General features: G+C 35.1%; 1 protein-coding gene across 1 annotated transcript in view; it reads left to right on the forward strand.

The window, feature by feature from the left end:
- The first annotated feature begins 616 nt into the window (after positions 1–616).
- The window catches only part of LOC134791442 (uncharacterized), a 251,576-nt gene continuing 243,026 nt past the window's right edge, over positions 617–9,166 (forward strand). Inside the window, exon 1 of the mRNA XM_063762464.1 lies at positions 617–625. The gene's annotated coding sequence lies outside the window, so the exon portion shown is untranslated. The remainder of the gene's footprint in view (positions 626–9,166) is intronic.

Consider the following 9,166-nt stretch of genomic DNA (forward strand, 5'->3'; position numbering starts at 1 on the left):
CCTATAAGTTATTGGTAAATTTTAGTGCTAAAGCCTGAAACTTATGTTAGATATAGTGAGAAGGTATATCTAGATACAGATATTGTAATATCTTAATAATATAGCGTTCCTACGTCGTCTTCTACATGTCGTTAATAAAACACTAAAACAAAACAGGAAGTAGGCAATCATTTGCAGTTATTAACTAACGACTTAACTAAACTATTTAGGCTGCCATTACTTTAAGATTAACCAGATTTGGATCGTGAAGCATTCAAAGAAAATATTTATATTTAAAAAATATAAAAACATTTGGGCTGTATTCAAATGCAAATTTATTTAGGCTGTAGAAACAAATAGTACATTGTGTATTAAGGGCGGGAAATAAGAAATTACGAACGAGTGTCAATTTTAAGCCCGACGCGAAGCGAGGGCTTAAAATGTTCACGAGTTCGGAATTTCTTTACCGCCCGTGGCACACACAATGTTTTTCATCACACTTGTAAGGAAAAAAAGGAGAATTAATAAAAACAAACTTCTGTATAAAACACTTTTCCGCCCTAGGGCGGAAAAAATCTTTTCCGCCCGCAAGCCCTACGTGTAAATAAGTGTTTTTCATCACACTTGCTCGGAAAAGATTTTTTCCGCCCTAGGGCGAAAATTTCAATTTCCCGCCCGCAAGCCCTACGTGTAAATACATCTTTTCCGAGCAAGTGTGATGAAAAATGTATTTTAAATGAGTACCTGCTCAGAGCGTGTTCATATTGTCTGATCCAATATCGGATATAACGGATAGAATTATAGGTATAATGTATAAAGGATGACTCACGCTAGACCGGGCCGGGGCTGGGGCCGGAGCTTTTGATGCTTCGTTTTCTATGGAAAGCACCACGTTATCACCGATCAGCCGTCATAGAAAATGACATGTAGAACGCCTCGGCGTGGGCACGGTCCAGTCTAGCGTGAGTCATCTTAACTATATCTATAGGTCTTTCTGTCTGATTAAGAAATAATTATTGCTAAAAACAACATTAACGCAAAAATATTCATATCCAAGAGCATTCTTTAACAGCTGTCAGACCCATAGAGGACATCCGATATCGGATTGTCATCTCGTCAGCTGTTGGACAGATAATTTTTGGCACGTGTTTAACCGGTCAACTAATTAATCGAATTTGGGTAGTTTAAAATAATAGAAATGGGTACTAAAATTAATAGTTTGGCAACAAAAACGGAGCCTTAAAATATATCAATATGAGTTGTATTTTAATGCCGTTACAGCTTTTGTTTATTTTTAGGCAGGTACCAAATATTTATTTGGCAACTGAATTATTTATTATGAAGCACATTTTAAAAAGAAAACGGCTATCTATTAATTTAAAGATGAAGTTCTTTTAAAATATTTTGTTTGGTCACTACACGGTCAACCTAACACGCTCCTCCTCGCTTCGCTCGTCGTCGCACCTATCTTTTCACTCTGGCAGAACACAGTGGTAACTATTGAAATTAGTAATTAAAAATTTAAAGACCTAATGGTATAATGGCCATTAGGTGTTTCATGATTAGGAATTTCGACTATAAGTATAGCAAGTATAGTAGGGTATTATTGGTAAATAAATTTGTGGTGTTTTGTGGATTAGGAAATTTGTCAATTTAAAGTACTTACTAGGTATGCATATGTTTAAATTTATATTATTTTGAAATGGAGTATTTAAAGCTTATGTATATAGGTATCTTAGGTATTCTGTATATGTACAAAATATATAAACAACCAAATTTTATGATCGCTTTACAATATTAGTTGCCAACTTATTATTTTAGACGCCAACCTATCAATTCAAATTCCCTATAATTTTTTTGGGTGGCTTGATTTTGCTGCCAGATTTTTAATAATATGATGCTTAAATTTGAGGCTAATATAAATTTATTGGTGCTAAAATATTAATGCACAGCCAAATTATATTATTATATGCCCAGTGAAAGTTCCTGTTTAATATTTTAGTTGCCCGGTTAATAATAAGCCATAATTTTTGTTTGTGTGCGTATGTGTAATCAACTGTAAAAATATGGATGTAGCCAACTTATTCAAAAATATGTCCCATAATTCTTAATTAGCTGACATAAGAGCTATGGGACATATTTTTGAGATGATTTGTGCACCCATATTTTTAAAGTTGACTGTACATAGGCATACTAATGTTTGTTGGTGTGCGTGTCTGCTGAAGCCGGCGTGGCTCGCTGTTGCAACTTGCAAGTACAAACAGCAACACTCCTAACTATACATTGGTGGACCTTATTATAGTTGGGGAGCCGACGATGCTAAATGTGTAGTTACTCGAGCGTCGTCCAGACCTATTGGAATCGAAATATTAGATGATAAGAAAAAAAAAAGTTATATAAAGTTTTTTTCCAGCGAGCCGGAAAGCGTCTACAATGTTTTTTAAATTTTAGGGAGGTTGATGGAGGGTTAAAAAATCGTTAAGCAGTTTGTGGGTTTGCTCGTTATTGTCTACGTTAATGCTATATTTTTTCTATAACTTAATATAACACTTATTTGTAGGCATTTTCTTAATCTAACGAACACAAGTTTGACGCCTAATTTTTACATTGTAACCGTCAGATTAAGGAAATGCGTGCCAATAATTATCAGATTTAGTAATAGCACAATTATAGCGTTAATTTGGACTAGTATGACCAAATCCACAATCTGCTTAACAATTTGTTGAACCCCCCACCAACCCCCAACCAACCAAGTGCTCAACATAGATGGCTAAAAGGGGTAAAGGTAGACTACACGGGGTAGCAACATATCACTCATATCTTAATCTGACCCGCTCGAGTAAACACAAAAATCCCCTCTTGGGCTCCCCTACTATATTACATTTATTATTACAAAAGGCATAAGGTCCACCGATGTACTGTTAACAGTGTGGGCCAGGTACACCCCGCGACCCGACTAATGACCTATCAGGCCAATTCGAGTTTTAGTTATAATAGTATGTTTATGCGTCACAATAGTCATGCAGAACGATATCGTTGCCGGAAATCCCTATTCATAAGATAATTGTTTCAGTCAGTTTAAGTTGAGGAGTACAGCCTACAGCTTAATTTTTTGCTCGTATTACAGGACACACCCGGTATATATATTTATGTTACATTTGCTCTTATTTTTTATGCAGTAGATATGAATTATTTAACTTACTATGAATTTTCAGCAATGAAAAGTAAGGTCGCTTTTATAAATGTACTGCAATATAAAGGGACCGCAAGGTTACCTAGTGCATTACGCAAAACACTGATAAAACGAAGGTTTTTTTCTAGTAGCATGAGTGTCCTAAACTAGACGATATTATTGTATGAGTAAACTTGAGTCAATTTTGCTTTGAGCATTTTAGTATGAACATTTGCTTTTAAAATTGTGTCTTATAAGCTGACATCGTAAATTTTATAGCATTTTTGGTCAAGCGGAGTGGTATTAACGGAATTGGTTTAGATAACACCAAATTAAATGGTAAATTAAGGTTAATACTCGTATTAATTAACGTAATTAACGCTAATTAATCATTAGGGTTGAAATTGTTTATACCAATTCCGTTAACACCACTCCGCTGCATCGAAAATGCTATAAAATTTACGTTGTCTGCTTATAAGAACATAATCAATTAAACAGATATCCTGCCGAAGCAAGCCACAAATTTCAGTTACTTTTACGATACTAATTACATTCTATTAGGGATTAATAATAGGTGAAAGTCTAATTATAGCCGGCCTTGCGATTTTTTGTAAGTGAGTGAACGCGGATCTCGCGGATTCCATACCTTCGTTCTCTTTTTAGAAAGCCCTATAGCAGATAGTAAATCGACTTTTTGCCACTAAATGCTCCGATAAGCATAATGGATTAGTTGCAAAGTAATCTTCTTTTTATGGGTTTCGATTTGCATAGGTCAATAACTTTCTTGTGTCTTTCTTTTTTAACGTTGTGGAAAACTTTCTAGATCTTAGAGACAGATCAGAAAGATGTAAAAACAAACTGCTAATTTGAACAGTTGGCTCCTAATAATTTTATTTTTAATTTCCCGTCAGTGGCCCCTGTTTTTGTAGGAAACTCACAACTTCTGCCTTTAAATAAGGTTGAAGATATACGAGTATATGGCTTAGGAATAGTTTTGCAACGCATAAGGTGCAAATATGATAGAAGTGCCAGCAAACTTGATAATCATGACGGGTAGAGATGTAATAAGAGATTGTTTTTTATAAGTACCTACCTATTAAATATGTATGTAGTTACAAATATATTTTTTCAGTACGATATTTTAGTAAGCTATTTTTTATCTGACTGCCGAAAGAAGGCTTATTAAAGTCTGATTTTCTTTATCGATATAAATGAGGTAGGTAGGAATGTGGGATTTATTTCGCGATAATACAGTAAGTAAACGATTGAATAAGTTTTCCAATAAGTAGCTGATGCGGCTATTATGCGTTATTATGTTATGTTATACGTGTTGGGCAGTATACTCGCAAAATAAACTATGCTAAGAGAGGAGAACCCGGAATAAAAGATAAACCACCTGCATCTGACTTTTTACGTCTCCTATTATTTCATACCTACGTACAACAAAATTATATTTTTTGCAAATACCTAAATATATAAAAAATGGAAATGTTGATAAGTATGATATGGATGTATGTATTATTGTATTATGACGTGATGTTACGGGGATTCGGTTTTAAATATAATTGTCAGTCACGATCGGTCTGTTCACGATGTAAAGCACGGGTTGTAAATATAATTGATTTGTAATTATTGTTAGGATCACAGGCGAACGGACTAGACAAGTACCTACCTATAGATACATACAACTCATAGGTACGTATAATGCCTACATTATGCATGCATCGTCTTATAGTAATAACGGACTACATAATAATATTAGACTAGAATATATGTACATGCAGGGTGACTTCAAATTGGTAATAAAAAATCAATGCTTTACACACATCTTCCCTAACTAAGCCCCTAAATTAAGCTTTTAAAATAATCAAAAGTATATATTTTTTAAGTTTTAATTTATCCCTTATTTATGCTTTTTTTTACATGGTTATCCTAACATAGTGATTAATAAAAAATATGAAGTATTTCAAAAGAAGACTTTTCTCTTTGGTTATACCTACTATTTAATTGTTATTGTTTAATAATTTTTAAGTTACTTTTTCTACTCTCTGATAATAAGCAAGAGTTGATAAATTGCCTGCTATGAAGCAGGAGATCCCGGGTTCGAATCCCGGTAAGGGCATTCATTATTCATGTAAATGTACCTACACATATAATAAGTAGGTACGTATTATATATATGTATATCGTAGCTTACTTTACTAGGTACTCATAGTGCAAACTTTGCTTAGTTTGGGCCTAGCTAGGTCGACCTGTGTAAAAAAAAATTAGTTGCGAAAATTCAATTGAAGGGATGTTTACAAAAACAACATAACTGACTACACTGGTTGACACCTGAAACGATTAACAATGTTCTTAAAAAAGTGTCAACCGCTCTAAGCAGTTATGTTGTTTTTGTAAACATCCCTTCAATTCAAATGGACAATCTAAAATTTAAATACTTAGAAAGCGCGCGGAAAAGTTTAACTCAAACTTGGTCTGATTCCATTTTTACTGGAATTCGCCGTGTGTGATGCTGTGATGTCAAACAGAGATCAATTTGAGCAATATAGCTAAGTACAGTTCGAATAAGCCTCAAGTTGAATGGCAATGAATGAAATCATAGCGCAATGAGCGCATAACTATACAGGTTGATTCAGGAGACGTGAGCAGGACTAATACTGCGCATTTCGTAGATTATAAGCAACACTTTCGTATCAGTATTAGTGAGGTTAACGTTAATTTTCTAGTCGAGTTGAAAAAAAAAGTTATTAATTTATTTACGACATGCGTGGTCACCCTAAAATTAGAATACTAAACTACCGATATTCTGTGTCAAATTGAATGTCACCACTGTCATCGCGGTCTGGTTACTTTTGAAAACTCGTATCTCACTCAAGTTTGACAGTTTATTTTCTTCGTAATCAAAAATTAAAGAGGTTTTATGCTTATTAATTAGGTCTTGTAGGGTGATCATGATTGTAGAGGATTAAATTTGCCCTCACCAAAAAGTTAAAAAATAGGAAAAAAATCTGGCTGTTTCACCTAAATACGACGGTGATCGATCAATTATCAGTTACTGAGTGTGCAGGATTAGTCCTGCTCACGTCTCATGAATCACCCTGTATGTACCCATTTAACTGACTTTTAAAAACCGGGTCATCAAACTTGCATGGTCATAATCAGCGCCGAACACGGCGAAGGTCAATGTCAGCTTATCTCAAGTAATAGTCATTGATCGTTTGCAGTTTATTAGACTTAATTTATGTTATTGTTCATCTGTCATTGTTTGCGAGGTAAAGTCACGCACAGCTATAGCCACAAAAACCAGTGAGATGGTGGATTTGGAAATCAGCCATTTATTGAAGTGGCTGATGAAAGGCGTAGTGAGTACTTATAGTTACTAAAGAAGTTGGTAGTCCAGAATTTGAATCCCGTTGAGGACATTTTACGTTAATACTCGTAATGATTCTTACTTAACGGATCCGGGGGGAAACAATGATAGTAAATTTTACAATAATGGATATTAATAATGTATAATCATACAGGTATTTCAAAACTTCTGGATAAAAGTACAACATTAAGGATGACTCACACTACAGGGCCGTGCCCGGGCCGAGGCGTCCGACATGGGCTTGTGCATAAATCACGCGAGGTTCGATAGGGGGAGGGGGTCACGAAAAAACGTTGAAAAAACGATAGATCACGTTGGGGGAGGGGGGTAAAAGGAAACCTCACGTGTATTTTTCTACAGTGAACGAAACTAAGAAAAAAACCTACCACATGAGTAGGTACTTTTTCTTGGTTTCGTTAAACATAAATTTTCACTCTGCACTGCACTTCAAAATAACGAGTCTATTTAACGAAAATAGAAAAACAAACAAGATTTTCTATACCGCGTGTGGCCTGTAACACGAGCAAATAATTAAAGCATAGATTGTACTCCTCAAACGGTGACACTTTTGTTCAACAACTTTTAAAAATTATGAAGTATTTAGACTTCCTATTTTTCATACAAAATAAATATTATCTTCAATAGACGCCATCGCCACGCCATATCATTGTGATTGACGTTGCTTGTCACGCCTTAAACATAACTAAATTCGCAATACATTGCGTCTTAGAATAAACTTTAAAGTGTATTAAAAATCAAACCACAAGTTATTTTTAAAAGTAGCTGATCAAATGTTGGTCAGTAAGTATGACGAGTACAGCCTACAGTTTAATTTTTTGCTCATATTACAGGCCACACCCATATACAATACTATTTATCTTAAAATTAGGTCGAATGAAAAAATACACGTGAGGTTGTGTGGGGGAGGGGAGTAGCCAAAAACCTCACCAATTATCACCAAGGGGGAGGGGGGGTCAAAAAGTAGCCGAAAACACCTCGCGTGATTTGTGCACAACCCCCATGTAATTTTCTATGACGGCTGCTCGGTGATCACGTGGGCACGGCCCGGCCCCGGCCCGGTCTAGCGTGAGTCAACATTTAACAGACAAAATAGGTTATTATTTAAAATACGCCGCCTAATCGTATGATGCTTGTAATAATCTAATAATATTGACTTTTGTGTTTATTAAAATAAGGCAAATAGCCCAATGTATAACGATCTGTCAATTACAAAAAGGTAAACTCATTGTATCAACGTTGAATTATTTATAAATCTTCTCGCTTCTTTACTGGTTTTGCTGTAACATAGGAAGTTGTAATCTTCGGATTGTTTCACAATATCTTTGACAAGATTTTCCTCCTATTGAAAATGCGTAGCCCTAAAGGACAATTTAGTTCCAGTCTTTCCTTGCCTCTGCTAGGCTTATCGTCTCCAAGAAAATATATTTTCTTGGTGATTTTTGCTTTAGTGTGTTTTACGACTATGTCGTGCCGAAAGACATTTGTTAACTTGGTTGCTTCTTTATTTGGTCATTCATTACCCTGTCAAGAGTAATAATGATAAAATAATCGGCACCTCACGCCATATACCTACTGTTTTTGTGCTTCAATTAGTGCTCGGCGACTATAAATACTTAAGCGTATAAGTATCTATAGAAGTTTAATTACGAATAATTATTAGACCGCAAAAATGCCAAGTTGTTAAAGTGTTTCAAATTTTACAACAGAAATACGACCAAATTTTTTCCGTATTTACCGGTACTTAACCAGTTTTTTATCGTACAGTAAATAATTACACGTGGTACTGCTACTCTTAACAACCATAGGTATATTAGGTATCGGCAACAACAGTTACAGGATCCAATAAGAGGCCTTGACGAGCGAAAAGCGAGCTGCGCTAGACGTGACATTGACCTCAGTCGTCAACTCTTCACCACACGTCCACAGGGATACCATCTAGCTGGTTCATCATAGAACTAGTAGGATGGATTTTAACTCAGGGATAAATTTGACTTGACAAAATGATAAAAGGTGACCTGGCTCGAGGGAATCGACAGCAAAAATAAACAGATCATCATGCAAAATCAATTTTTAATAGAAATAATCTCTATCACGCATCCGCTGCATCAAAATATGGCCGGTTAATGTTACCGATTTATACATTATATTTTGATGACCATTAATTGTAGATACTTACCTAAGTACATAAAATACGTAGTTTATTCAGAATATCGTCTAACAGTTGGCCAATGATTTTATTTATTTTAGTTTAGACTTTTCTGTGATAGATAGGTTATGTGCCTAATAAACAGAACGCGGTTGCGGATTGAGTATTTGGCCGTACGTGTAAAGATGACAGTAGGTACAACAAGTTTACAAGCTTATATTGATTAGATCTAACTTATTTTACTCTCACAACTTAGATAAATTAACGACACTTCATATAATTTCCAACAGTTTGATATTGACTTTCCGGCATGCATACAAACACATTATATATATCACTCGAGAAATACCTACATAAACCCTCTCTTTTTCGTCACTCGGATTAAAATGATGTCATTATCGAACACACGCTATCCCTTTTCGTCGCGACCCACGATCGCAACCCAGAATATTTTTGTCTTTAACACGTATAGGTAA

The sequence above is a fragment of the Cydia splendana genome, chromosome 6 (assembly GCF_910591565.1).
Source record: "Cydia splendana chromosome 6, ilCydSple1.2, whole genome shotgun sequence".
NCBI lineage: Eukaryota > Metazoa > Arthropoda > Insecta > Lepidoptera > Tortricidae > Cydia > Cydia splendana.